The 8,359-nt window shown below is 32.9% G+C and overlaps 1 protein-coding gene across 5 annotated transcripts in view; it reads left to right on the top strand.

The window, feature by feature from the left end:
* LOC106875929 (protein FAM13A) overlaps positions 1–8,359 on the top strand; it is a 242,604-nt gene that overhangs the window by 65,745 nt on the left and 168,500 nt on the right. For 2 of the 5 annotated variants that reach the window (XM_052978227.1, XM_052978230.1), the window contains one exon: positions 4,123–4,155. The exons of the other annotated variants lie outside the window; for them this stretch is intronic. The gene's annotated coding sequence lies outside the window, so the exon portion shown is untranslated. The remainder of the gene's footprint in view (positions 1–4,122; positions 4,156–8,359) is intronic. 5 annotated transcript variants of the gene reach the window in all.

Genomic DNA, 8,359 nt, shown 5'->3' with positions numbered 1-8,359 from the left:
TATCATTGTTTAATGTCCACTTTCCATGCTAGCATGGGTTGGACGATTTGACTGAGGACTGGCAAGCCAGAAGGCTGCACCAGGCTCCAATCTGATCTGGCAGAGTTTCTACAGCTGCATGCCCTTCCTAACGCCAATCACTCCGAGAGTGTAGTGGGTGCTTTTACATGCCACCAGCACGAGGGCCAGTCAGGTGGTACTGGCAATGGCCATGCTCAAAAAGGTGTTTTTTACGTGCCACCTGCATGGTAGCCAGTCCAGCGGCACTGGCAATGACCTTGCTCGAATCAAATAGTTACTCGAATGTTTATTTTTTCATTTTTTTTTGTGATATAGGCACAGGGTTGGCTTCATGGTAAGAAGTTTACTTCCCAACCACATGGTTCTAGGTACAGTCCCACTGCATGGCATCTTGGGCAAGCTTTGTGAGTTGATTAGATATATGAAAACTGAAAGAAGCCTATCGTGTGTATATATATGTATGTGTGTGCTTGTGTGTTGACAACTGGTGTTGGTTTGTTTCTATTCCCGTAACTTAATAGTTTAGCAAAAGAGACTGATTGAATTAGTGCCAGACTTAAAAAAAAAATAAGTACAGGGGTTGATTTGTTTGAGTAAAAACTCTTCAAGACAGTGCCCCAGTATGACCACAATCTAATGACTGAAACAAGATATAAAAGATAAATTGCTGAATGTTTTCTTTTGTAGCAATGAATTTATAATGAGGTGTTGTTATCTCAATCAATTATGTTTGAGATTTACATGGAAGAAAAATCACTGTTTACACTAGCTGAATCTATTAACAAAATTTTTCATGAGACAGGAAGAAAGAGAAAAACTGAGTACATAAAATTGATACATTCATTTTATGGGATGTGTAATAATTACAACAGAATATTTAATAGCTTGATGATTCTACTACATTATTACATATTATTCTATATCTAATAATGTAATATATACTTGGAATGAATATAGATTAAGTTGTTTTTTTTTTTTTTGTTAGAATTGTTGCAAGATTGATTCTTGTTTATGCCAATTGTTTTAAAATATAAAGTATATCCTTCATGCAGAAGCTATAGATCTATTCTTCAACAGCTCTCATTAAAATACATTGTAGTGTTTGTTTGTTTGTTCAGTCAATATTTGTAGAAAATACTGTTATATATATACATGTATCATAAAAAAGTAATTGCTATTTCAATCATATTTTTAGCCAAAATTCATTATATAGTCTACAAGTGGACTTGTTTTTCCTCTGGATTTAGACTGTTAACTTTTGTAGAGCAAAGAATAATCTTCTTTTGATAGTAAATATATCATGCTCCACTTATTGTATACAATCTTAAAATGAATTTTTTCATTTGACTTCTTTCATTAAAAACAGAAAAATAAATCTGGTTTTAGTTCATTTTTGTATCTGTTTTTTCCATGTTGGGGCGTTGTTTTACAACTGAATACCCTTCCTGTTGCTAATCCTTACCTGCTTTGTCAAGTTAGTGGGTATCCCTATGTCTTTGGGTGTGAAAAGCCATCAGACAGGTGAAATGACTGCAACATCACTGCTGGTAGCTGAGTGATGTTCTGAGAAGCACAAATGTAAGCATGCATGTGTACATGCATGCACCTCAATTCAGGAGGGAAATATTACCTTGTTTGGAAATAAGTGAGGATTGGCAACAGGAAGGACATTCAACTATGGAAAATCTGCTTCAGTAATCTCCATCTAGTCCACGCAACCATGGAGAAGTGGACATTAAATCGATGATGATAGTGATATGTATATGAAAGAGCTCTTTCAGTCTGCCTAGACTTCTGTTTGACTTGGGGCTTATTTGAGATGACACTTACTCTTGGTGCCATGCTGTGAGACTGGTCCCAACCATGTCTACACTTATATATTCTGAGTAAACAAATAAGTATTTTCTTTTAAAATTCTAAACTTCTTCTAAATTTAAAAGCTTAGAAATTCCTATTGGCATTTCTGTTTTCAAGGACAAGATGATGTTAAGAATCTACCTTACTGTGGCACATTGTATTATATTTGTCTACTGTCACTTATCTTTTCAACTGGAATATATCTGGTAGATGTATTCCTAGTTAAAGGTCAAGTCTTGTTGACCAGTATTTTCTAAGGTGACTATATTGATCATAGCCTTGCCAAAACTGAAAAATCAAAAAGCACTGAGGTATTTGTAAATCTCTCTCTCTCTCCCTCTCTCTCTCTCTCCCTCTCTCTCTCTCTCTCTCTCTCTCTCTCTCTCTCTCTCTCTCTCTCTCTCTCTCTCTCTTTCTCTCCCCCCCTCTCTCTCTATATATATACACACACACACACAGAGACATTAATCTCATTCTGTCTTATCTCTTCTAGACATGTTTTAACACTGGGAATTACTTATTCAGTATGCATTAAACAACATAAAGTTACTGTTTGAAGCAGTAGTGTCAACTGGTAAAGTTTTTTTTATCGTTATATCAAAGGGCTACAGAAATAACAAGCTTAATTAGTTCATTATAGTATGATTATCTGATATTACCATGATTTCTATTGTAGTTAGAAGAAAATAGAATTTCCTTCAAAATAAGAAAGGTTACAATTTTAAATTAGAAGTGATGGTAGATAAGAATAGATGTAAATCATCATAAACCATCTCAAACCTATTGGAATCCTTGGTAGATATTAAGCTGGGCAATTGTCTCTATATTTATTAGTTTCTTAACAAAACAGGTTTAGTCTTGTCTAACTAGCATGGAATGACAACAAAAAATATAAAAAGGATTGTTTTTTTTTTTTATACGCATATAAGCTATGTAAATGTATGCAGTTCGCATTTTTAGACTGTTAATTGATATGAATTATGACAATACTAAAATAACTGTTTCCTCCATGGCATCTTCAATATAACATCATATCTGGTTGGTTCCAAGGTGATGACTCTTAATGTAAATTTATCTAAATATGACTCAGATACCATTAAGCGTCTATTTCAAATGGTTTTTGGGGTTGTGAAATTGTCCATGACACACCTACTAGTAGTTGTCAGTACTGTACCTGTGATAGAGGAAGTATTAATAATAACAACAACAATAATAATAATAAATAAATTTCTTTCTAGATTTGTTTTTTAGTAATTTAGTTTGTGAGCTAAACTGGTTAGGTCTAATACTTTGGAAGTTAGTGTGGCTGACAAAAAGTTGGTAAGTTTATTATTAATTTACTACATATGGGACTTAGTGTTTGCTATCTTGTTTGATGCTTCCAAGGAAACCTGAAGCAGCTGTGTGTACTATAAGTATGAAATGTGATTTTTTTTCGTTTATTTTTTTTAATTGCTTGCTTCAAAAGGTAGAAGTGCTACTTAGCTTGCATAGCAACTGTTACTTATTTCACTCTCCCCTGCCATTTAAAGTAATTATTACAACTTTTAATTGAATTATCATTGAAAGGAAAAAATGTGTATATATCTAATATATGTATTCATATACACCCACCCACACACATGCACACATAGTGTCATAAAATGAATGCTTTTATAGTAATAGTTAATTACATACACTTCCTGAGAATTTTAGTGGGTTTTTATGATTAGGTTTATTTATTTATTTTTTTAAAACATGTTTATAAAAGAACTAAAGCGTTTTTTGGTTTCAGCAAAATATCAACAAGTCTTCATTACAAACTATGAAACTAACAGCCAGAAAATTAATTTTATATAAATTCATTGATTTAATTTCTATTAGAAAATTGAACTATAATTTCTAAAAATCTTTTGGAAAAATTAATCCCCTCCCACCCCCCAAAATCATTTTTTTTCATGTGCAATCAAATAATCGTATACATATATATGAAATTCTTTCTTTTCAGCAAAATTTTATTGTGTTGCATTCTAAAATGTAATTTAGTTCTTGAATGTATTGTTTATTTGAATGAGGAATTAAATTGTTTGATAATATTTGGTACATATATGTGCTCTCACTGATTCTTCTGAGACAACTGGAAGAAGTTCTGAGGTTATTATCATATATGCTATTTACTTTTGAGACAGACTGATTCCTGCAACCATGTCATTTCTTGTGTAAAATATTGTGGAAGAATTAACACTTTATTTTAATTTCTTACAGGATTCCTTGTGTATTACATAACTGCCGTATAAGGTTAGTGGGGAATGTTACCCATGCTATAGAAATGTGTGCTTTTTTCTGAATATCTTTCTACTGTTGTTTGCTTGCTATTGGTGATCTTAAACCTTTCAGTTGAATGCTGCTGTTACTAAGGTCAATAATGGATTTTCTAGACACAATTTTCCAGTCTGCATGGATTTTTAGTTTTACTAACATTTAGCATTGCTAATATTTTCTGTTTGACTAAAACTGCAATCCTATATACTATTTTATTGAGAATCTTTCTGGCTGTGCATTTATACTTTATTGATATATAATTTGCTTTTCCTATTTCCATCAGCTCTCTGCTACTCTGTATTGTTAAGCATACAGTATATGTTTAATATAAGCCAAAAGGATTTTCTTCTTTCTAACATTTTTTTTTTGCTTCAGCTTTCTGATCGATAAAAGAAATGTCACTTAAACATTTTTGCAATGGAACTTTTTAAAGGAAAAAAATAACCATTAAAGTCTTGTGTGCTTTAATCTGTATGATTATTATATTTGTTATGCCATCTATTAGTGTTAGTAAAGATAATAATTTTATTCATGGATATGAAGTGACTGAATGAGTCAGAGTGCAGGGTTTTTTTTTTTTAATGAGAAATGTTTATAATTCTTTCTAATTTTGGCACAAGGCCAGTAATTTTCAGAGGAGTGGACAAGTCAATTATATCAACTCCAGTACTTGACTGGTATTTTATTGTCCTGACCCAAAAGGATAAAAAGTTGACCTTAGTGGGATTTGAACTCAGATCATAGAAAGCTAGAAGTGCTATTAAGCATTTTGTCTGATGTGCTAACAGTTCTTCCAACTTAACATGTTAATGACAAAACTGTAAATAATAACAATGGTTTCAAATTTTGAACACAATGCCAGCCATTTTAATGGAAGGGATCAAGCCAGTTATATTGACCTCACTACTTGACTGGTTCCTTATTTCATTGACCTTGGAAAGATGTAAAGCAAAGTTGACCTTGGCAGGATTCAAACTCAGAATGTAAGGAATAAAAAGAAATGCAACTAAGCATTTTGTCTGATGTGCTTACAATTCTGCCAGCTCACTGCCTTAATGAGAGAACTGTTAATAATAATGTTTTATGTTACAGTTTTGAAACCCTTTCACATTTGTTTTTATTTTTTTTATAATCATTTGTTTGTTGGTGGGAATTTTGTGGTTACATATGAGAGCTGTTAAGGTAATAATACTAGACTATTATAATTATGAAATAAACTTCTGAAATTGATTAGGTAAAGTACTCTGTTATCAATCTTTGTGCCAGCAGGCATGTATTTTTTGATGGTGGCATCGATAAGTTGTATCATTATTTATGCTAAAATATCAGTGAACGGATGCTAGACTGTTGTTTCTGGGAATAACTAAGTTTAATGCTAATTTGAAATTCATATTTGAAAGCAAGAGTAAGAATAACAATGGAACATTTACTGATGAGGAGGACTCAGTATGTGAACAGATTCAAATTTAGATTGGTTGAATAAGCTGTCAGGGGGAAGTGAATGTCCCAGTCAACATGAATTTTATAACTAAAGTTTATGTAGATGAAACTGTAAATGAAAATTTGCTTTCTTTTACTGATCTTTCAGAACCAGAGAGAGAGGTGGGAAGGACGGGTTACGCATTAAATGTTAAAGATGATTGTTATCATCTGAGATATGGAGGTGAGAATAATTGAGATGTAACTATGTCCATTCATTACCCCACTTGCTTGAGAAATCTTGCTTTGTGAGTACTTGGTGACCTCACTAGTGCTGGTGCCACAATAAAAGCACCTAGCACATACTCCCTGGAAAATGGTTGGTGATTGGAAGAAACATGCCAAAGCAGACATTGGAGCTCAGCACATCCCTCTGGCTCTTCAGTTTCTGTCAAAATGTCTAACCCATGCCAACATGGAAAAGGAAGTTAAATGATAATGATGATGTATATTGTTAGAAGATATCCATTTGTTACTCTATATTATTATTATTATTATTATTATTATTATTAGCAGGTCATTTGGCAAAAAGCTGAACACACATACATCGTGCTTGATGGGAGAGCCCATCATTATTACATGTATGCTCCCAGAGATTTAAGTAGTTGCCCACAGAGAATGAGATCAAATTAACTTGTTTAAGAGGTTATTTTAAGTGTAGGGTGTCTGTAGATTTGGCACAGGAAAGTGAATGAAGGTTTTGATAACTTAGGTGGAGAACTTTGTGGATCATGAGATAGTAACAAAAAGGTGGATCAAAGATTTATTTATATTGAAATTGGAATGGGTGCAGTGCTGGTAACCAGGCAGTTGGCCTTAGCAGTAGGGGGTGTTGCTAATAGTTAGGTAGATTTCAATAGGAATGGAAGGGGATATTGTTCAATATTACTGTGGGTGTATTTGGCAGACAAGTAGAACAAACAGTTACAGTTGGGGATGGATATTTTGTTTGACTACATATATATATATATATTATATTAATGAAAACACTTCAACAAATTTCTTTTAAGTGCTTTCTGAAATAATAGCTGGGTAGCATATTTTAGTTTTTGAAAATCTTTTAAATCTTGTTTCTTACTTGGAAGTCCGTCATCATCCTATTTTCTGTGGATAAGATGGAATTTGTTGCGGCAGATTTTCAATAGTTAGATGCTCTTCCTGCTTCTAAGCAAGGTATTATTTCCTTGTGATTGAACATGTTTTCATGGAAAATTGGAAATGAATAGCACCACTTCTATGATGGTAACACTTATTTACAACAATCAAAAATTGTCATGAGGTGGCAAACACACACACACACACACACACACATACACACCCAAAATGTATAAACTGAGGAAGGTCTTCCACAATGAATGCATTTCCTGTTATATATTATGTAGACCTGAAATGCACGTATTAAATGATTTCAAAATATCACCATTTAGTTTGACTTCATTTTTACAACTTAATACAAAGAAGACAGGCTTAGGGCCCAGGGCTATAGTAGAAGACACATGCCCAAGATGTCATGTGGTGAGACTGAACCCAAAAGTATATGGTTAGAAAGCAAACTGCTTTTGGGTGACAAAGATGATGTCCGTTATAAGATCATCTAAGATATCTAAATGTGCTTTAAGATGCTTCTACCTCACAAGATAGGACATTTGTGCATTTATTCTACTTGCCTGAAAATAAATTTAAATTCTACATTGTATTTGAAATCCAGCTAACAGTAAAAATACTGACAAAACTGAATGTATGTGTGTGTGTGTATTTATACTCACCCATACAGACAGAAAACAAAAGAAACTAACTTATAATTATCTTGCATAGTTTCAATTACATTTTCAGTTATTGATAATGCTTTTTTGATTTAATGCATTTTGGAAATAAGTTTATTATTGTTTATATGTGACAGTCAATTAATAATTCATTAGTGGTTAGTTTATTTGTAGATTTTATAATTGTTGGTTATTGTTGCAACCTAATTCATATATGTATATTTGAAACGATTATTATCTGTTGAATACTATTTACTAGTAATTATATCATTATATATTTTAAAGTTACTTTTCATGTACGTGTGTGTGTGTGTGTGTGTGTGTGTGTGCATTGTTGAGTTTGTAGGAAGGGGCATTATCTGTTACATTATGAGGCTTTTGAAGCTTGGTGAGTTTGATGCTGTTAATACTCCACTCTGTAGAAAAAGATCATAGAAGAATAATGCTTTGGAGAGAAAGGACCAGGCATAAAAGTTAGTACAGGACCAAAGGGGTTGAGTGTACTGAAAGTGAGGAGAGGTGGAAATGAAAGTGGTAGGTGCATGAGACCAGCCAGTTTTAGGGAATAAATTCCATTTTAGTAGCAATAGAAAAGATAGAGGAATAGGACAGCATGTCTGTGTAGAGATTAAAAAAAAATTGCAGAATTAAATTACCTCCATTTCTCTTGAGTTGCTAGCAAATACCACTAGGTTTTTGTTTTTCTCCAACTGAACAAGAAATTTAAGTTGAAAAAATTTGCAAATGTCATTTGGTACGTCACTCCTTAGTTTATCTATTCTAAGAATAACATTTAATTAGATAGATTCCAATGTGGATTATATGATTACGAGAAATCTCTCTTGCATGAAAACAATTATTGTCATATTTCATGTATCTATGTGTGTGTGTGTGTGTGTGTGCGTGCATGTGCGTGCGTGCGTGCGTGTGCGTGCGTG

Source organism: Octopus bimaculoides, chromosome 2, assembly GCF_001194135.2.
Source record: "Octopus bimaculoides isolate UCB-OBI-ISO-001 chromosome 2, ASM119413v2, whole genome shotgun sequence".
Taxonomy (NCBI): domain Eukaryota; kingdom Metazoa; phylum Mollusca; class Cephalopoda; order Octopoda; family Octopodidae; genus Octopus; species Octopus bimaculoides.
Note: the sequence above shows the minus strand (reverse complement) of the source record. Positions and strands in the feature narration are given on the sequence as shown.